This window comes from Pygocentrus nattereri, chromosome 16 (genome assembly GCF_015220715.1).
Source record: "Pygocentrus nattereri isolate fPygNat1 chromosome 16, fPygNat1.pri, whole genome shotgun sequence".
NCBI classification, from domain to species: Eukaryota; Metazoa; Chordata; class Actinopteri; order Characiformes; family Serrasalmidae; genus Pygocentrus; species Pygocentrus nattereri.
The window spans coordinates 8,137,960-8,160,200 of record NC_051226.1 but is presented as its reverse complement, the minus strand read 5'-3'; the positions used below and the strand labels follow the sequence as shown (position 1 = coordinate 8,160,200).

Genomic DNA, 22,241 nt, shown 5'->3' with positions numbered 1-22,241 from the left:
TAATTGTGCGTTTTTTTTTTTTTTTTGTGTTTTGTTTTCCTTCCTAGAATCTCAACCGTCTGTAGACTTTAGACCTTTAGGAGTGCTTTAACAATGTGGGCACTTTATTGCTGCCCATATATTTCTATACTTGCATATATAATTCAAAATACATTCATGCATATTTATATGCTGTGATAAATGTTCATTAGCAAACTTGAATTCAGTGCTGCAGTGTGTCATGCAGTGTCTGTCCTTATAAAATTGTGAACCTGCCTCCTGCTGTAGGACGATTGAGTCACAACTGAGTCATGACTGGGAGTGACTTTTCTCTGTTGGGAAATTCTGCCCTCCTAAAAGGGGAAAAAATCTGAAGAGGAAGTGTCTGGCTGCCACCGTGTGTGATTCAGCAGACATTTCAAAAACCATAGTGGAGGGTCACGACTCCCGGTCTGCCGCGGAGGAATTTCTTGGGCTGAGCATAAATGCGTTTATAAGCAGTTGTTTAGATGCTCATAAATGCCAGTGCATCGTCGTTTGGGCTTAGCCGAAGTGTACAGTGTTGTGAGAGTCTGTGTGTGATTATCAAACCACAGCACCAGGTAAAAGCTTCTGCTTGCCTGTGGTTACCGTGCCACTTTGGATGTTTATGCTGGCTGTTGTTCACAATAAACTGCTCTACGTAACATTACAGTCAGGGAAAATGTGTTTCGACTGAATGTTAAAGGTGGAGTCAGGAACCCAGAATTGCCACGTCTGTTGTTCTGTAGCCATTTATTTACTTGCTTGCACACTGGTGGTGGTTGAGGAGTCATTGAAAGTGAGTTTAGGTTCCGGTGCGCATTGTCTTTGGTCAAAGATTGTGCCAGAGTGGTCACAGATGACGTGTTTCCATTGTGCCATTGTGCCGTTCGTTGTGACGTTGTACGAGTTAAAGCACCAGGGTACAGTCATTGTACGCGTGAAAGGAGCAATTGGAACTTAAAAACCGTCACATTACTTGAGACAGTCTAGTCAAGCAATAATGTATTTGATAACAATTGGAAATAATATTTTGTTTAAGTTTTGGAGAGCACCAAAAGGGCACTCTGGGTCAATGCTAATATTTTTTTATATCGCTGCTGTCAGAAGAAAACCTTGTGTTTCCAAAATAGTAACTTTACAGGAGAAGGAAAAAACATGCTTCACTTTCAATGTAAGTCAATGGAACCAGAATTTTTCTCGTGTCATTTTGGGCAATTTCCTTTAGGCTGTTCATCATAAAATTTGCAAACAATGTAAAGAGTAACAGATACTTTCAAATTATGTCAAAAACTGAAAAAATGGAGATACAAGGTTTTCTTCCGACAGCAATGATATGCATGTCAATGTGGAGACATGCATTTCTAAAATGTAAATTGGGACTAAAACCTTGTGGATTATTGAGACTTTTATTTGTAGAGGCTTAAAAATGCAAAATTAACATAGCAGACAACTGATGCATCATCAGATAAACAAAATATTGAGATATTGCTCAATTCTGATCATCTATCTGCCTTTTTAAGGGGCAGTTTTTGCCCCCATTGGCTGAGATTCAGAGTACACTTTTCTGAGTATATCGTGTGTACTTCAAGAACACCAGATATGTTTCATTACAAAGATAGCATTATTAGTCCTGTTTAATTGGGTATTATGTAATATACCACGCAAAAACAACTTTTTTTTTTTGATGGCAGTTTAAAAAATGTGCCAGCACTGTTACGTTGTGTTGGTTCCAATTTAATAAACCTCAGAAAAATGAAATATAGTGGTGCATATCCTCCGTTGTAAAAATGTCCTCAGTGATCTTGAGATTTTTGCCTTATGGACCACCCTTATATCTGACAGCCCCAGAGCCTAGATCAGAGATGCCTGGCTTCAGTTCTGGAGGCGTGTAACAGTTCAGGTTTTGTCTGCTTTAGTACACATGACTCAGCTCATGATTAGTTGATGTGTTGAATGTGTCAGCTGGGAAAACGCTGAATTGTGCAGTGCGATGCTTGCATGCTCAGTGCCCTCTGGCTACAGTAGAGTGTATGAGTGGTTGGTATGTTATCAGGCCAGGATGCTTCGAAATTGAGTGTCCTTCCCCTTTTGGTTTTGAGCTAGGCATCGGAATCTATATTAACATGGTTATTTTTATTACATTCTAGACTTTTTTGTCAGCAGAAGACAAAACGTCTTTTTATTATTTGAATAAATTCTTTGTAGCTGTTAATGTCACAGCATGCATTCAGCAAACAATGGCTCACAGTCTGAACACCATGCCAGGCTGTAATAATAAAAATGAGCTCACACGATCTAGTGTTTAGCCGCTGACATTGGGAGGTAAACAACGGGCTTATTGTAAAGGTTGTACTTGAATGGGTAAGTAGAGTGCGCTTTACCAGAGGCGCTTTTCTTTTTATTTGAAATGCAGATTAAGCAGTCATTATAGTAAAACCGTGTTCAGGGCTGAGAGGTAACAGAATTGACCGTGTAGTGGACTCATGATAATGGATCATTCAATACATTCATGTTGCTAATGCTTGATATGAACTCTGGTCTTGTTTTGCTTTACTCTCAACTTTGTAACCAGTAAACACTTTGTAAACACTGACGTCACACTACCCAACCATTCATACACTCACCAGCCACTTTATTAGTTCAATTGCTTGTTAACACAAATAGCTAATCAGCCGATCACACGGCCACAACTCAATGCATTTAGGCATGTAGAGGTGGTCAAGACAACTTGCTGAAGTGCAGACCGAGCATCAGAACGGGGAAGAAAGGGGATTTAACTGACTTTGAATGTGGCGTGGTTGTTGGTGCCAGACGGGCTGGTCTGAGTATTTCAGAAACTGCTGATCTACTGGGATTTTCACACACAACCATCTCTAGGGTTTACAGAGAACGGTCCGAAAAAGAGAAAACATCCAGTGAGCAGCAGTTGTGTGGACGAAAATGCCTTGTTGATGTGAGAAGTCAGAGGAGAATGGGAGGACTGCTTTGAGATGATAGAAAGGCAACAGGAACTCAAATAACCAACCAGAATCTCTGAGGAATGTTTCCAACACCTTGTTGAAAGTGTGCCACGAAGAATTAAGGCAGTTCTGAAGGCAAAACGGGGCCCAACATTTTACTGATGTACATAATAAAGTGGCCAGTGAGCGTAGGTTTTTTTTCAAAGAAAATGTTGTTGCCAATAGATGTATAAAATGAAATGGAAGGTTTCAAACAGTTTGTAGGAAGCTGTAAATAGAACCAACAGTAAAGTTATACTCAAATTACCATTCAGAATGTGACCAAGTCTTGTTAATCAGATACCTAGTTAAACAAAAACTGGTTGCTTTATGTAGAACATTTCTGTAAATCTCTGTAGATCATTACAATATGTTATTGAAAACTTCAGTCTTTAAATTGTGAACATCACATTTTGGTGTGCAGTTTTTGTTTCTAACCATTTGCATTGTGTAATTTTAGACTGGTTATTAAATAATATAACCAGTGATTCCAAACTTAAGAACTATGTGTGTTTGCTCAACCTATCTGCATCCATAACTGTTTGTTTCACACAAGTTGATTTTATGCAAACTGTGTTAAAATGGTTCATCTGTAGTCTTTAGCTGCGGAGTCATATTGTGTGGAACAGATTTTTTTTCGTGTAGCGGTGGGAGCAGCTTGGTTGCTGGGAAACAATCTAACAAGTTTAGAAATAAACCCACCCACCACACTACTATCTAGATAGTGGTGTTACAAAACCTGTGTATGTATGTCAAGCTGAGATCTGATTGGAGGATCTCTGATCTGCTTTTGCTCATTGCGTCTGATGTCCTGTTTTTCAAGTAGGGATTCTAAAAGTACGACCTATGAACTTGAAGTAAAGACACAAACAATTTAAACCATCTTTTTTGGTTCTGAATTTTCAGCCAAAGTTCAAAATTTGAACTGCTTCTTAGTAAATCGTCTTGGGAGCTATGGAGTAAAATATGTCTTACAAAGCAAATGCTGTGGTCTCAGTATAAAAGCATACCATGACTGAACCTTCATTGTTTGTCTGCTTTGGTAAAGTGTTTGTCTTTGCTGTCTTATCATGCATTGACGGTTAAAAGCCTAGTTTTTGTGCTGTGTGGTCCAGGACATACTTTGGAAAAAGAATAATGAAGATCAAGAGAGAAGAAAATATCCTCTTGATTATACACTGTAGATCAAAATTGGAGAACAATTCAAGAACACTTGATTTTTTCAGAAATAATGCAATCTTCATTGGTCAACATTTGAAGGATTTTTTTGTTGGGGGTATACCATGCCACTAGAACAGCGTTTAACAAAATAACCAAAGTACTTTATTTACTAAAAATCTTTTATTTTGCAAAAAACACAATGATCAAAATTAGAGAACAGCAATGACTGTAGCACAGAGAAAGATTACAATAAAATTTTCTGAAGGTTACAACAGTCAGTAGGAGGTGTACAGGCCTTTGCTTTGAATGACTTCAGCACATCTGCGGCCACAGGACATCACTAGTCCCTCACACTGCTGTGATTTTGGTCCACTCTTCTTGCAGTTTCTTCCACAGTGCGGTGACTGTAGGGGGTTTCTTGGCCATAACTTTGTCGCCAAGGATTTTCCAGAAGTTTTCTATTGGGTTTAGATCAGGACTGTGAGCTGGCCATGTCATTGTTTCAATGTTTTCAATTTCAAGGAACTGCTTTACCCGTTTGGCTGTGTGACAGGGGGCTTTGTCATGCATGAAAATTGCTGGCTGATTGAGTGACAAACGCAAGGAAGGAACCACGTATTGTTGAAGGTTCTGATACACACTTGCATTCACTCTGCCGTGTAGCTGTGTGAGAGGCCCAACTCCTGCTGCTGAAAACATTCCCCAAACCATGACATTTCCTCCTCCACCTTTCACTGACTTCTTTACACACTTTGGATTCAGTCTTTCCCCAGTTTGTCCATCTATCCATTCATCTATCCATCATCTTCCGCTTCTCTGGGGTTCGGGTCGCGGGGGCAGCATCTTAAGCAATGAGGCCCAGACCTCCCTTTCCCCAGCCACTTCCACTAGCTCTCCGGGGGGATTCTGAGGTGCTCCCAGGCCAGCTGGGCAATATAGTCACGCCAGCGTGTCCTGGGTCTTCCCTGGGGTCTCCTCCTTGGTGGACTTGCCTGTGACACCTCACGAGGGAGGCATCCAGGAGGCATCCTAACCAGATGCCCGAACCACCTCAACTGGCTCCTCTTGATGTGAAGAAGCAGCGGCTCTACTCCAAGTCCCTCCAGGATGACTGAACTTCTCACCCTATCTCTAAGGGAGAATCCAGACACCCTGCGGAGGAAACTCATTTCGGCCGCTTGTATTCGCGATCTTATTCTTTCGCTCATGACCATAGGTGAGGGTGGGAACGTAGATCGACCGGTAAATCGAGAGCCTTGCCTTATGGTTCAGCTCTTTCTTTACCACAACAGACCGGTAAAGAGCCCGCATCACTGCTGACCCAGCACCAATCCGCCTGTCAATCTCCCGCTCCCTTGTACCATCACTCGTGAACAAGACCCCGAGATACTTGAACTCCTCCACTTGAGGCAAGAGCTTATCCCAGACCCAGAGAGGGCTCTCCACCCTTTTCCGCCTGAGAACCATGGTCTCGGATTTAGAGGTACCGATCCTCATCCCGGCCGCTTCACACTCTGCTGCAAACCGATCCAGCGAAAGCTGAAGTTCACGGCCTGATGTCTCCAATAGGACCACATCATCTGCAAACAGCAGCAATGTGACCTTGACGTCACCAAACCGGACACCCTCCGTCCCCTGACCGAGTTTGTCGACGAACATAATGTTTCCCATCAGACCCAAATAAATTAAACTTGCTTTCATCACTAAAGTGAACTCTGGACCATGTTTCCTCTGTCCACACAACATGCTCCTCAGCAAAGGTTAATCTAGCCTTTTGATTCTTTCTGCTAATGAGAGGTTTGGTCACTGCAGAGTGGGCTTTCAGTCCAAATGCTCTTAAACGTCGAGACACTGTATGACGAGATAGATCCTTACCCTGTTCAGTGCTGAACTGGCGAGCAATTCCAGCTGCAGTGTTGAACCGATTGCCCATGGAGATTCTCCGCATTATCCTGTCCTCTCTCACATTTGTCTTCCATGGATGACCAGCCTTCTTGGGAGACGTGAATGAGTTTGTGGTGTTGTAAAGATAGTCTTCTGGAAATTACAGACTTGGAACGACCAACTTCTCTTGCTATGGCTGATAGGCCCCCTTTGGCCTTCATCTTGACAACCTGCTGATGGAGGGTTTCAGTCACTTTGGAACAGCTTTCCATCTTACAAAGTCAGTGAAAACTGGAAAGGTAGGCTGCCAGTTAAATAGGGTTTGTCAGATAATTAAGGAAATTAGCACCAGGTGCCATATTAACACCACCAACTTGCAGGTGTCTGAAAGTGTTCTCTAATTTTGATCAGTGTTCTTTTTCAAATACCTCTCAAGTTTTTTATACTGTGCCTTACAATGTATGGGACTCATGAAATATGTTTGAAATACTGCTCTTTAACTCCTGTTAGGATAAATTCACATAGGACTACATAGTGACCTTGACATTTAGGAAATTGTGTGTTGTTCTCTAATTTTGATCTCCAGTGTATTTTAGGTTTTGTGTCAATCCGGAATTGTTGAGGAATTTCTTTTAGGGCCAGATGTTCATTCTTGGGCAAAATGGGAGATTAGGAAAGCCAACGTAAATACTTGAGAGCAGACAGTCGCCAGGTAGAGCTTGTATTGCTAATTTTATTGAAGTGAATTTCACATTACATTTGCATCAAGCATATGTTACTACAACAAGAGAAGAGCTGTCGTTAGATCTGTTGCTGTTTGGCAGCTTGTTGAAGTGGATCCTCTTCAAGTGTCTCAGCTTCTGGCACAGAGTGGTTTAGGATGGAGTTTCTCATGCCTGGTGCTTTTGAGAAGTTAAAACTTGAACTTTAAAATATGGTGAATTATATGTCTTTGTGGGCTGGATCTTGACTCGCATGTCTGAAATGGCCATTAAGTGAGAAGTGTAGCTCTGATGTCTTCTGCACACATCTCAAATGCAGAGACTTTCCAGAATGTGTGTTTGGGTAGAAATATGAGAAGTGTTTATTTTGCTGTACATGAACTCTCTTGTGGGTCATGTGTCCAAATAGTGTTTGCTGTGGTATTTGAGAGAGTGTCTGAAAGCCTCAGCTTCTGCTCGGTGGTTTTTCATGCTTCCATACCAGGTGCGAGACAGCAGCTGACAGGCATAGGAAATGTAGGAGAGTGACAGCACAGCCCAGACTCTTATTCATTTAGCTGTGAATTTGGAATCTTCAAATTGAATGGAAGAAGCTGTTTCAAACGATGTTTGTCCTTCTGTTATGTTTTGTTTTAAAGTAAACCTCTTTTTGTATGTGAGGTGTTATTTATTATTAAGATCAAATCCACCACAGACCCACACTCTTCCATATGTAGTTTTTTTTTTTCATCCCTCATTGCTTGTATCGACTTCCATAGTATCCGCTGCGCAACTCTCCTGCGTTTCACCAGCAAAATTGTTTTACGGCTTGTTGTGAGGTCCAGGCCCCAAGACCACAGTGCTGTCTTACATGGCTTACTGAGGGAAGTGAATCCACAAAACAGAGGCTCGCCAAGGGGTCTGGTGTCCATGCTAGGGTAAAGCCTCAAGACGCCAGCCGTTGCTTTCATGTCGTCTTATGTTTGCTGCTTCAAAAAATGTTATCTTAGACCATGGTGAAATCTCGAACTGTATCACGAGCCATACGAGCTTCGCGTACCGCTCGGCTTGACCCGCCGTCCTACAAGGTGTGTGGAAGACAAGCGTCGAGAATGTTCTCCGTACTGGCACCCAGGTGGTGGAATGAACTCCCACTGGCTGTCTGTACAGCAGAGTGTCTCGCTGTCTTTAAACACAGACTGAAGACGCATCTCTTTATACAGCACTTAAATGAGCACTGAATTAAGCATTGATTGCAATATATCATGCTGCACTTGTACATTGTGTTGTACTGTGTGTTGTAGTTTACTTTACTGTACTGTGTTGCGTTGCATTGTATTGCACAGAGTTCTGTGCTGAACTCTGTTACTCTCTCTCTCGGTATCTACAGTGACTTGTTTCTAGCAGTATCTGAGCTCAGGACTGTCTTTCTCTCTAACCTGTTGGTAACTAGGAAAGATACAAGAAGCGCTTTGTCTATCTAGAGAAAGTCGCTCTGGATAAGAGCGTCTGCTAAATGCTGTAACTGTAAACGATGGCTGATTACGTCAGGCGTTTAAAGGAACGTTGCGCTTTCATTTTCAGTTGAAACGTGACTGAAATATTGCTGACTTGGCCATTTGGCGTCATGGACTAACGTTAGCATATTTATCAGTGTATGTTTGTTGCGTTATCTACTGATTTGTGGCATACCAGTATAAAGGTTATCACAGCTTAAACCTTAAAGAATTTTAACAAACATCTAAAAACCGTCTGCTACTGTGTGGTATGTTTGGCCAATAGATAGCGATGGATGCACTGTGTCTGAATGCATGTTCTGTTCCTGAATGCAGATTGTTATGCATACACTCATATTGCACTGACTGCAGTTAAACATGAACAGATTTTTTTTTTTTTCTTTTTCTGGATTTTAATCCAAGCTGCTAGAGCGTTTGTATATTTTTAGGCTTAGTAACTTGGAAGGCATTCTTATACAAATGAATGCACAAATTGATGCATTTAATGAGAAGATTAGAGGGCGTATTAGGTATACTGCTTCTGTGTTGTGCCTGGCATGACCAGTGGAGTGTTTAGCTCAGACATATTACCTTCTGAAGCTGCTATTGAAGTTTGTGTGATTGTAGATTATGGTTGCAGAATGTGTGATATTTGTAGAGAAACTTCTATTTTAGAGTTAAGAGTTGGTGTTATTGTTTAACGGGGAACTTGTTACTTGCAGGCTTGAACTCTGTTAAACTTTATCTCTTTAGCTTAATTGCCAGCTGAATATAGGATTTGGAGCCCTAGTCATTAAATTCTGCATTAATTAGGATATTGCTGTGCTTACCACTGTGCCCTGTGCCCTCATAGCGTCTCTTCTAGACACCCACCCGAATGCACATCAGATCTCATTGGGAACGCAGTCATGTCCGCAGCAATTAAGTAGTGGGCTTGCCCGAGTCTCCTCTTGCCTGTGAGCATTCCCCAGCACAGCAAGATGCTTAAGTTATAGGTGTTAAACTGGCAGATTGAACCATAGCTACATCCCTTAGGTCAAACAAGTCTGAGAACATCAGTGGACAGAGACTAAAATGATAACAATGCAGACGTAGTTTTTCATGCCAAGTTCAGAAAGTTTTGCTGCGAGTTCACTCCATGTGGAAGTGAGATTACCTCATCTGTAAGAAATGAGTGAGCCGAACAACTGAATATAGAAACAGTTCCTGCCTTGTGTGTAGGTTAACCTCAAATGGCAGAGTCAAATAACACTCTTTTAGTATATACTTTGGCTTGAATTTGGATGCCTGTAAGAGTACACTGTGTCAGCTACAAAGAACCCCCCCCCCCCCAACCCCCCTGCTGATAGGCCACAGCAGACCGGCTAGACACTAATTCCTCTCTATCCTTCGTCCTAGATTGACACCCTTTCTAAGCACTGCCTTTCGCTGCTTAGACCTTAAAGGGAATAGACCCTTGCCTTGACCATTTAAAAACATGCCGGCGCGCTCTCAAACTGGGTGATGCGTGCGTCGTAAATAGCTGCTTCTATTGACGGGGCCAGGTGTGTGTAAATTTTTTTGCATGTCGGCCAACGTTAGTATAATTTTACTGAAAATAATATTAGAAATATTAACCTGTCAAAGATCACATCTCTGCCCCCCCCTCTTACCCAATCGGTCATATTCCACTGATTTTTAAAACCTTTTTATAGTTCATTTGTTGGGATATAGTGTAATTTAGAGTGATTTGGTGAAAGTGCATTGTAAGAAAAACACTGTCAGGCTTCATTATAGTGAGAGTGGGAGGAACCAGAGGTCACAACGTCTACAACACAAGTAATACCCATTTGATCGTTTTATTTGCTCGCCTGAACACCCAGTGAACCCACACATTTTCTTCATTTTTATGTCATGCCTGTTTTGTACTATTTTTGGCTTTCAGTTTGTGTACCCGGTGCACGTGGCTTAAGCCAAACACCCATCTTTGAACTATAGTAACATGACGTCTGGAGACATCAGATATATGTAGGCCTTTCAACAATTTATCATCTAAACCGGGGGTGTCAAACTCAACCGCTGAAAGGGCCATACTCCAAGATCTCAACAAATCGGTGGGCCAGCTGTTATTTAATTTTTACTTAATATTTAGTTTTTTATTCAAATTATGCCAAAACTGCAGCAGCAAAATATATATTGAATATGCATAGAAAAATAATTCTAAGTTAATTTTTTAACTGCTTGTTTGCTTGAACTTGGCACCAGGCATTTATTTATTTTTTTTTAAATGTATCTGTTGGCCCAGAGGTTGTTGTTGGGGGAAGTGGGTCAGAACACGCATTGTTGTAGTGCATGCTGGGGACTGTAGTGTATCTCCAGGTGAAAAGGGCTAACAAGAATTGAAAATTTAAATAATTTTGCGACCGAATAGGACGGTCATGGGCCTGGCTTGGCGTGTAGGCTTTGTGTTTGACAAGTGGGATCTAAAACATTTTTTTTTAATTTATGGAATTCCCCTTTATACTGAAAGACCCTGGAAACCATTCAAAACGAATCTGGCAGCTGAATGGTAAAGCGGATAAGAATGGGCACAGCAGGTTTTTTGCAGAGAGAAGTGTGTGTGTGTGTGTGTGTGTGTGTGTGAGCCCTGTCACGGCTGCCCAGCCCTGAGGGATTAACAAGGGCCCATCCCAACACGCCCATCCCCTCAACCCCCAGCTCTAGAGTTTATGTATGCTCCAGATTATACAGTACATCCTCTTGCTTAATGCAGCTGTCTAGATCACCAACTCTAAACTCATGTGGTTGTGGGAAGATGCAGAGCTCGGATAAGTTGAAGAGTTCCACCTGTATCTTCTCACTGACCTAATACATGCTGTAAACTGGTCAGACTGATGACTACTTGACCGCAGCGGTAGGTTATGTCCAGATGATATCATTGGAAACTGTTGTACTTTGCTTATTTAGTGAGGGCGGTCTTGATAAATGTGAAAATAAATCAGCCATCCCTGCCTCCCTCTGTGCTGCTTCTAACTCCAGGAATGAAGTAATAGTGCAGGCAGTTGATCTGAGATAAGGAGGCTGGCGCACAGGAAATGATAATGAAACTAAAGCTAAGCAAAGAAGTCATACATCAAACTGGCTTGCTTGCAGGGACTTTTAAAACAACTTCACTGGCAATGTAAATAAAGTTCAATCGAAGCACGTTATCTGGTTTTGCAACTTGTTGTATTTAAAAAGTTATGCAGGGTGATTCAAAGATATTCATCCATCCATCCATTTTCCAAGCCGCTTCTCCGTCAGGGTCGCGGGAGATATTCATCCAATTTTCAAAATGATTTATTTCACTTGTAAGCAATGCAGTAAACTGTAAATGGTTTAAATCAGTTTATGTTGAGTTCATAAGTGCTCAGTATGAACCTCCTCCAGCTGTACGGACAACATCAACACCACAGTCAAATTCATCCCATACTCGATTGAGCATGTCAAGTGTCGCTGCACTCACGGCTCTTTCGGTGTGATTTTGGAGATTGTGTTGTGGAACCCTCGTTGAATGCACTGAGCTGGAGGTTCACTGCCCACGAAAATCACGTTGCACAGTTGTCATTCATTCTTATTGAAGTGGAGAATGCAAAACACTTTCTGCTCAGGGGTCACATCTCCTCGCAGACTGAAGGGAGGCACCTTCCAGTGACGGTCATAAACTCTGACACCCCCCCCCCCCCCGCCCCGGTTTCAAATGGTATGTGATTGGTTCCTAGACGCCTCACAGTTGTAAAAATATGGCTCTTTGAAAACGGACAAATCTTTTAATATCTGATACCAATATGACTTCAATATTATTGTGCACCACTAGACTTTACTGTGGAATTTCTCATTTAAATGAAAAGCACTGAAGGAAAAACATCCAGCTTTGAAATATAGTAGCCTTTTCCATCAGTCTGTATGTTTTGCTGTTTTATGTGAAAAGGAAATCTTGTAAGCTGTGTGGAAGGTCGACCTGTACAGACTGTACTCAGGTTTCAAAAGAAGGAGTCCAGTGTAAGCTTCCATTCCTTCGCCTTTACAGGCACGAACTCGGTGTTTGGTTGTGACCCATGCAGTCTCTGTGACTGCACCACATTGCCTGTAAAACAATCCTCATCACTCTTCAGCGCTGTGCTGTACAACATCTCCCTGAGTGCTCCTGCTCACTGCTAAGACAAATCATCTGTGAAGCCCATCAAAGGGTTTTAGAGCATGGCCTTAGGAGGAGAATGGATGGAGTCCAAGTATAAGCTCACAAAACGTCCTAGCATTCTTTTTGAGAGGGTCAGTACGGTGGAATGTGATGATGGATGTTCAAAGCTAGATTAAGCTGTCTGCTGCATAGTTTCTATTTTTGTAACCCATGCTTGTGGAGTCTTGCCTGAAATCAGTCTGATGGCATTTGTTTGTTAATCTTCATATCTACCCGAACTAATGTAAATTCCTTGGTGTTTTGGAATAGTTTGAACAGTTTCTCTTGTTTTTTCAGAGGAAAGATGCATTGTTTTCAGACATGATTCATATGGTCCTCGTTAGGAAATACTAGAAAGCCATAACTGCACTTTTGTCACAGGACCTCAACTATTTGCCCCTCTTTTTACTCAAATACAGTTGTGGGAAAAGGTTTGTGAACTCTTTGGAATGATCTAGGTTTCTACATGAATTTGTTCTAAGAGGTGACCTAATTTTCGTCGAAGTTATAATGAAAAATAGACAATCTAATTTAACACGCACAACAGTTTACCTTGCTCCATCTTTACTGAACAAATTGTTTAAACAATCAGTATCATTTATGGAAAAAATATGTGGACCTCCACGATAATGAGCCCTTGAAAAAAAGGCTAATTGCAGTCAGGTGTTTCGGTTTGTTCAGGAGTGGTTTTACTTACCCGGACATAAAAAAAAAAAAACTGGAAAACAGATTTCAGTCTGCTTTCTGGTTTGACCTAGCTAGATTTTAGAGTACCTCAGAAGAAAAGCTGAAGAAAACAAACCACAGCTCTCAAAGTTTGGATTTTCCAGGTTTGCTAAAGACCACCTACATTCTCCATAGCTCTTCGGGGAGCTCTGCAAAAATGATGGAGTAGTTGAGCTTTTCACGGTCAACAGCATTAAAATCTATTTTATAACAGCACCAACATGTTATCTCAACTGTGAAGCATGGTGGAGGTAGTGTGAGGCTGCTTTACTGCTCACTGATGCCTGTTTCACGCATACTACAGCCATGTCTCACGAACGATGTGAAACATCTTGATTTTCATTTCAGCGCCCAAATTGGCGGCTTCACAGCCTAGAGTGAAGAGTGGCAAGGCCTGCCAGATGCATCAGAGAAACATTGCTGCATCTATAGAATAAGCGTTGAGCCCGTTTTCCATAAATACATGATGTAATGAAATCATTTCTGAAAACAAAACGCATGATTAAAAACATCAAGATAGAGATGCTGTATTGATCCCAAAGGAAATTTTGCAACAAATTTTGCAATTTATAGCCACCATCAAACAAATCTAGCTGAATAATTAGAGCTATGTGTACATTTTCCAGTAGATCAGGCATAAAATGATTGCTAAATCAAGAGAAAACCCAAGCAGTCTGCTCTTTACTGAATTATCTTTGTAATAAGCTGACATGGTACAAAGTAACTGACTTTATCCATTAGGAAGAAAGGTGGCTCTAAAACATGGTTGGAAGTAGTGATGGTGTCCCATATAGGCCTGCTGTACTGTTCCAAAGCTGTATGTATGAATGGCATCACGCTGCCACGTCAGTCGTGTCCTCGTGTTCCTCTCCAAGAGAGGAAAAGGCATATTTTAGAATAGCCAAGTCAGTCTTGACCTCAGTCCCATTGAAATGCTGTGGTTTGATCTGAAGCAGTTCAAGTAAGGCATTCCAGAAATATACATGAACTGAAAGGTTGCATAGAAAAATGTGCCAAAATACCTCCTAACCAAAATCTACAAAAGGCATCTGGTTTCAGGTTGCTGCCAATAAAGGTTCCAGTGGTTACTAAATATAAATGCTCATGTTTTTTTCTCATCTATGAGCTTAATTGTTTAAACGGTTTCCTCCGTAAAGGTACAATAACGTGTGTTTTCTGTTAAGTAGGGCTGTTTTTTTTTAAATATGTACAACTTGAATGAACAAAGTCACGTTTTAGAAGCCAGTTACACAGAAATCCAGCCAGTTCTGTAGGCCTCTCTAATATTTGCTGTGCATTACAGTGGAAGTACATGACAGTTCTCCAGAAAACTATTGAGTACTGCAGAGCAAGACATTAAACAGACATTAATCTTGGCCTGATCCCATTTCACCCCTTGCGCCTACCACTTATTTGCGTGTTTGTTTTTTATTTATTTTTTTATTATTATTTTATTTTATTTATTTATTTATTTAGAGTGTCGTCCCATTTCGTAGGGCAAGATTTTAAACACAGCCCTTTGTAACTCCAGTTCCAGGGGTTAGGGTGACCCTCAACAACAAGGGTAGGGGTGAAAAGAAGAGATGGGATTGGGCCTTTGACTAAGTGACGGTGCGTTAAATTCCTTCCAAAGCCGTATTAATCACATAACGAAGTGTGTATTACGTTATATGTGCTTGAGGACAATGATGTAATGTTGATCCAGTATGTGGTACCATAGTAGCTTTACATAGAGCTTTCTGCAGAGCTTTTTGGGTCATCATGAACTCTACATGGACTTTGTGTAGTATGAGTAGCAGTAGGGAAAGATGGGGGATGGGGGGGCATAGCGGCAGAGTTTAAGCCCTGATCAACGCCACGGGTAAAAACATGACAAAGGGCCAGAGTGGTTTTAACAGCTGTTGTTTGTCTGCCCAGACCAGCATAAATCTGGGCTAAGGCTTTTGCCAGGCCTCCCCAGCAGGTCTGTAGGATTCTCCTTTGTGCATAGCTGTACTCTAGAGACACAAGTCATGCACGAAGCATTGCGAGGTAATCCAGAGTGCACAATTTCTGCCTCTCGGTTTCCTTCCTGCCATTTTTAGTTTTCTTGGATTTCCATTGATATGCCACATGGCTGAAAATCTATTAATGAGATTATGGGAGATTATAGCCTTAGCATACTTTCACCCAGTGGGAATGGCATTGCTGGGAAGAGGCTTGTAAGACAAATATTCCTTTTCCATCATATTTATTCATGTTGGATAGTGCTATAAACTGTAATTACGTTGTACATTAGTGTAATATATGCAGTGTTCAAGGTTTATGCATTTTCTTTGCTTGCCGCTTTGTATTAAAGACATTTTTCTTCTTTTTTCCAGTTAAATGTAATACCCTGTGCTCTTTGAAAGACCACTGTGAAGAGCAGAAAAAACGCCTATGTTCTTTTTGATCTTTTATCTTGTCGAATGCTGATTTTTGTATATTAATGGTCACTGGCCACTTGGCTGTCTCCGTGGAGGGGGCAGGGTAGAGGGCGTCGCTACTGTGCCTTGGTGGAGAGCTCAGTAATAGCTGCAGTGGCGCAGAGAGACTATACTTGATTTTTTTCAGCTTGTTAACACTGAGACAAATCATGGCACTAAATCATGAGCATGTGGCAGCCGGACATGTCACTACACTGCAGTGTTTAAAGGTGCCATAGAATTAATTTATATATATCGTTGCTGTCGGAACAAAACTTTGTGTCTCCGTTTTTGTCATTTTTCAGTTTTTGGCGATTTAAAAATGCCCTTGGTCTTATATTTTGCGTAGATATCTTGATGAATGGACCAACAGAAGTGACTCAGAATTACTTGGAAAACCTTCTTGTTCCATTGACTTACATTAAAAGTAAGGTATTTTTTCCTTCTCCTGTGAAGTTGGCATTTTGGAGATACAAGGTTTTGAAGGTTTTTACCTTCAGTATGGGGGTGGGGGGTGGGGTTGATGTGGTACAGATGTGGTTTTATACTCCCATTTACAACCCTGTGATTTGGCTCTAGAATGAAACGAGCAGTTTTCCCTTTTTTGGCAGGCTAACGAATAATTTGAGCTCTGCTCTAATTTACTGGTTTACAGCAAGGCACCATGATGGCTCACACAGATGCAACTAGTTCAGATACACACAGGCAGGAACATAAATGAGCCTCTGTGTGAAATCAGCCTCTTTGTCATACTATTCGTTTAGCTGTGCTAGTTAGTTGGAGCTTGCTAGTATTTAACACTCCTATATTAGCTGCTTGCTTTCAGTCTCAACAACACCAAGTATATTAGAGTTGTTGGCTCACTAAATTTTCAGTGCAGGATGATCTCAGCTTTAATCGTCAAACCATGGATAAAATCGCACAGCATGGCTACGTACAGGTGGTGCGGTTACATTCTGGTGCCTGTAAAAGGTGTAGCATTTATAAGGTGGAGCGAACATTCGATCAAGAAGCTGGTGAATAGGAAGCCAACTTCATCCTTGCTTAAAGATGAAGCCATGCTCATTGACAGTTTGGTTCCTTGGGATGGGAATATCCCACAGGCTGGAATTGTGCATAACCACAGATATTTTAAGCTCAAAATACATTTTTGTCACGTTCTTTGCTTTGGTTTTTAGATTTACTCCAGTGAGGACAATATGGTTTAAGTAGACCACAGACAGCCTGTTGGCATAAATGAAACTGAATCTGCCAAATCAGTCACTAACAAACTTAATATGAAACTCAGCTATGACTAAAAGTATCAAGGCTGGATTGGTGGGTGTGTTTGTTCAAGTCAGTGGTGGGCTCTTGCTCCATATGATTCAGAATCAAGCAGCAAATCCTTACTGCCTGTAAAATCACAGGGAATACAGGAAAATTACAGACTTCGCGTTTTGTCATATTTTAGTTACAGTGACAAGTAATATAAATGTTAAGCTTTAAGAAAGAGGCAGTTGTCTACTAGGTCTCCTTAATTCTGTTGCTAATAATGTACTGGCCTTAAAGAGGAACATTCCAGCTGTCTGTCCTCAGTAGTACTTCATTCAGTTGTTGGAAGCTGTTCTGTTTCCCAGAACCAAGAAAATATAATGTTGATTTAAGAGGAACTAGGCTGGTTTGTTCCATGTTTTACCCCCAAAGCCATTCATCACGAAGCAAGCAACAACAAGAAGTCCTTATCTTCAGTCACTCCAGTCCGGTGTTGGTGTGTTTTTGTGCTCACCAGTTCACATAAAATGTATTGTCATCCCTGGAATTGAGTTTGGCTGCAGTCATGTGCAGATGGAACACTCCAGTTAGCACATTAAGCAGTGCCAGACCTGAACAGAGACTTGTGTGATGGGAGGTCAGAGCCTAGTCCTTTTCTCAAGGTGTGCTACCTCAGCCTTTGAATATGAGAAGCTATTAGTTTGAAAGCCAAGCAGCTGGTTCACATGAGATATTGTGGCAAATGAGTACTTGAGCCACTTGGCCTGGGCTCAGTAGGCAACTTGAACTCTTTCTGCACAAATGCATTTTTGTTAAGCACAGATCTCATCCTTATGCTCAGATGAAAACGGATCCAATCGTGATAGATTTAGAAGCTTTTCTGAATGTTAAGTGTATCTATAAGGGTCGGCGAAAGGGTTGCGCCGATACCGTATCGGAATCGGCGCGCATACCGATGCTTAGACATTGCTGGAGGCACCAATACCAGTGTTTTTTAGAAAGGAGGTAGAAATGGGTGAAATACTTGTTGGAATTATTCCTAAGCTATAGGAATTATATTCAACAGTGTATCACAAATATAATGTATAAAACTCTTACAGGAGCCCCTGGCCTGAATGGCCGGGCATCTTTCAGTAATCACTCGTTTCCTGCTGGGTTGTCAGGTACAGTCTGATTTAATGTCTGATTTAACAATAACAATGTTATTGTTAAGGGAGTGAACATGTGAGACACATAGAAGGAACCGCTGGTCTCTTGGGGTAATGAACGCCTTTAGTCTTGGTTTAGCCAACAGCATAGCATAGCCTGGCATGTGCGTAATGTGGTATACCTCCATCTGCTTCATACAGCAGCGTGGTGTCAGTGATGTAACTTGCATTGTTTGCATCAGTTGTTTTCACATTTTATAATACCTCCTTCATGTGAATAGTACATTTTCAGTGTGTTAAAATCATTCAGTTTTGCTGTTGATGCTTCTCAAAAGTCTAAAAATGTCAGGTGTTCCAAAAAATATCTCTAATAGTTTACCTTATCTGTATAATTAGGTCAAGAAGCTTGAAGAGCTAGGTTTATGTGGATGTAAAAGTACAAAAGCTAGTTCAAAAACATTTTCTTTAGTAGTATAACTTTTAAAATGTTTTATTTATTCATATGTAGTAGTGCTGTTTAACATCGTATGGGTATTAAAATCTATTTTCTTTAAAATGTAAAGATAAACAGCTTTTTTTTCCTGAATGAAATGAATGAAAAATGAAATCAAATTCTTACTGATACAAAAATGCACATACCCTTTACCCTTTTATACTGTGGTGGTGTGGGTTGTGGGGTGTTTTTTTTTTTTTTTTTTTTTTTTTTTTTTTTTTTTTTTTTTTTTTTTTTTTTTAATTATAGTTTTGAAAGCAAATTATATTGGTGAATGTGAAATAGATCTCAAACTACTACAATAATAAACTGCTCTTTTTGCTGTCACAGAAGAAAATGAGCCACTACTGACTCAGCATGGCAGGCTGCCCACTCTAATGAGCTCCGAGATGAGCCGGGGAAATGCAATCACGTTTATCCTTCTAGAAGGAGCCACAGCCGTTGCTGCTAGCACTACAGCGGATCTGCTGCCTTCTGATGTGGAATCCATTGTTTACAGAAGTGAACTTGGTTATAGCAGGTCTTTAGAGTACTGCAGATTACTGGTTTTCAGGTCAGATCAAGTAGTCTGGCATTCCTCAATATAGCTTGTGTACATTGGAATGAGATGATGTTCTTCAGGCCCCATGGTGCACACAACAGCAGCAAATTACACAGGACTACATGGAGTACAGATACACAGCAGTGTGAAATGAGTGCGGAATATACAATAAATACACCAGACAGTTAATACAGAACATCAAATACACAAAGTGCTAAATACAAGACAGGATGTTTTATGCAGATAAGTCCGTCCATCCATCCAAATGGGTTCTGTAGTCTGGTGTGACACTGAAAATTATGCTTGGTTTATCTGTGGTGATGCTTTTAGAAGTTGTGCTTGGGGATGAGTGAAAGTCTTCGAATATCATAAGTTTAAAAAAAAGTTAGAATTTTTTTTCATATTGAAGAACATTTGAGATGTCTGAACTCTGCATTTCACCAGAGGGCAGCTTAATGCCTGCGTCTTATGTTTTTAGTCCAAAAAAGGAAGCGTAAGACTACTACAACCATCTAAAGGCTACCACATACCAGGAGAGAAGCACTGTGTATAGGGAGCATTGCAGAAAGATACCAATAAACAGGATCATAAACAGATTAAAAACAGGTTTCTACTTGACATTTGACATCCGCTAACTAATAAACGGTCAGAAATGACCAAAAGCTATGAGCTGAATTACGATGTGACTAGGCTAGCTTAGCTGACGGATGAAAATGGGCTTTCACATTTTTGTGTTTACATTGAAATCTTGGTTGATAACTTAATAATGGTCAATTTTAAGCCTCTTTTCCACTGCTATGAATTTGTGGGCTGGGTCTGGATATGCTGTACTAGCACAGCAGTAGTAAGATGCAGAGTGGCATTATGGTCTCTGGGGTCATCTGCCTTTAATTCTTTTGTGGTGTTGCTTATTCAGAAGTTCTGCTGACTTCTGTATTGTTCTTTATTTCTTTAATGACGTTATTCTGTCTTTTGACATCCTGCTTTGTATACAAATTGTGGAAACTGTGTTCCGTCACGTTTAACAGAGGGGGGGTGTGAGTGTAAGTGTGTGTGAGTGTGTGTGAGTGTAAGTGTGAGCAGAATTCTGAAGCCGTTTTAGGTTTACGCTTCTGGGCTGCTTGGTTTACATTGTTTACATTGATTTAAATATTGCTCTGTTGAGGAAGAATTTAATCAGATAGCAGTTAAGTGTTTAGATTAGCACATGGGTGGAGATTGTTTGCATGTTTCCTGATCCCTCATGTGTTTTAAGTCTTTGCTCTCTTCCTGATAAAGTTAAGTGTTGCTGTTTCTGGCTGGGTTACAACGTAATGTACTTTTATGGAGCCTTGTAGAATGGATTTGGATTCAGTGTTGCATAAAGACTTGAATATTTTTAGCTCCTAGATTAGAGCTGGCCAATAATGGGATATTTTGAGAGATTTTTGCAGGAATGAATGATTTCTTTTCTCTATGGGATAGGGCCTGTAAACAATGCAGTGCACCATTTACATTAGAAGTCCTGTCAGTTGATTGAAGGCTGCCTTGTGGAAGGTGTGCATAGAGCACTTTTTCAGAAATGCCAGAATGCACTGCGTCTTTCTTGCACAGGAACACAGATGCAGCACAGAATTCTTAGCTGCTGTACTGTGCTTAGTGCTGCATAGTTAGTCAAACAAGAGCTAGAAACTTTCAACACTTTTTGATGCTGTGCAGCACATTTCCAATCTGAAGAACCTTTTCACCATGCAAAGAACTTATGCATGCAAATGGGTCGGAGTGTTCATGGTTGTGTATAGAATGGCTGTCTTTACTAAATAACAATCTTCTTTTATAAACATTGTTCTTTTTTTTAAAGAACATTTGAAGAACAAGAACCTTGAAGACCTATCTTTCTTTTAAGATCCTTGAAGAGCTTTTTTTTTTTTTTTTTTTTTTTTTTTTTATGAACCTTGAAGAAGAGCGTGGGCTAAAATTTAGAATAATTGCAGCACTTGCAATTTGAAAATGAAATTGCGATTTCAATATTAATACAATTAATATTTCAGCCTTAGACTGACCCCTAAAAATGAACTCTGACCTGTAACCATAAAGGGTTTTGCCCCACTACTTTACACTAGTAGATGAACGGAGTTTCAGCTGCACCAGCTGATTGTGGACAGTAGGTCAGAGAAAAGCAGTTTACAAATATAGCACTTAGTTTTCCGTGGTCTGTCAGTAGGCCGTGTAGTGTTGCAGTGCATTCCGAAAATAGTGACGGGCTCGAGCAAGGACCTCCGCGTTTTGTCTGCTGACCTCTGTGGTCTTTCCTGCTTCTGCTATAAACACTGCCTTTCCTCAGCTCACAGTCTGAAATGAAACCCTCAGCAAGAGAGCAGTGTCCTCTAGTAATATCCAAAGTTAGAGTTCCCAATTCATTCCGTGCTGTTGCATCTTCCATGTTTAAAATTGTCTAAAGACCCCCGTGTGTGTTATAAATTCTGTAATGAAAATGAGCTTAGCAAGCGAAAAATCTAAAATAGAGGTGCTCAACCAAAGAAAACGACTAACAAAAATATTTATACACCGTGTCTGAAATCTTTATGGTCAGCTGATTTTATGGTATATTTTTATTCTAGGAGCAGCGTGCTGACTAGTTTATCTCCTAAATGGTTATTGCAGTGCACAGGGAAAATACTTTGACCCCAGTTGACTCTGTGGCCTTCTCAAGTTGTTCTGCATTCTCAAGGATAGCACTTCTTTAGCCTTCGGCGTTAGTGTTCTACTCTACTTTGCGCCTTCCAGTTCCGCTCCATGAGCCGGGTTTATTAGTTCTGCATGACGAATGTTAATTAATTTGTAAGGTTGGAGAGAAGTTTGTTTTGTTTTTCTTCCTTATGGACCAATCGCTTAATTTTAAGAATTTGTATCGTGAAGGATTTGATGGTTTGTGACTTTGCCTAAAGCTTAGAACAAAACTATGAAATTTGTTAGTATTGATGGCCTGCTCATTAAACCTGCACCCGTCGTTAGAAATCTTGGTGTTTTACTCGACTCACTCAATTTTGATCTGCACATCAAATTCCTCACCAAGACTGCATTCTTTCATTTACCTAACATTGCTCATCTCTGACCGTTCCGGTCTGATAAAGATGCCAAAACTCTGGTTCAGGCCTTCATTATGTCACGCATTGACTACTGTAACTCCCTCTTTGTTGGTCTCCCTGTAAAGTCT

General features: G+C 40.7%; 1 protein-coding gene across 6 annotated transcripts in view; it reads left to right on the top strand.

The window, feature by feature from the left end:
* rai14 (retinoic acid induced 14) overlaps positions 1–22,241 on the top strand; it is a 51,363-nt gene that overhangs the window by 1,862 nt on the left and 27,260 nt on the right. The gene's annotated exons all lie outside the window — the stretch shown is intronic.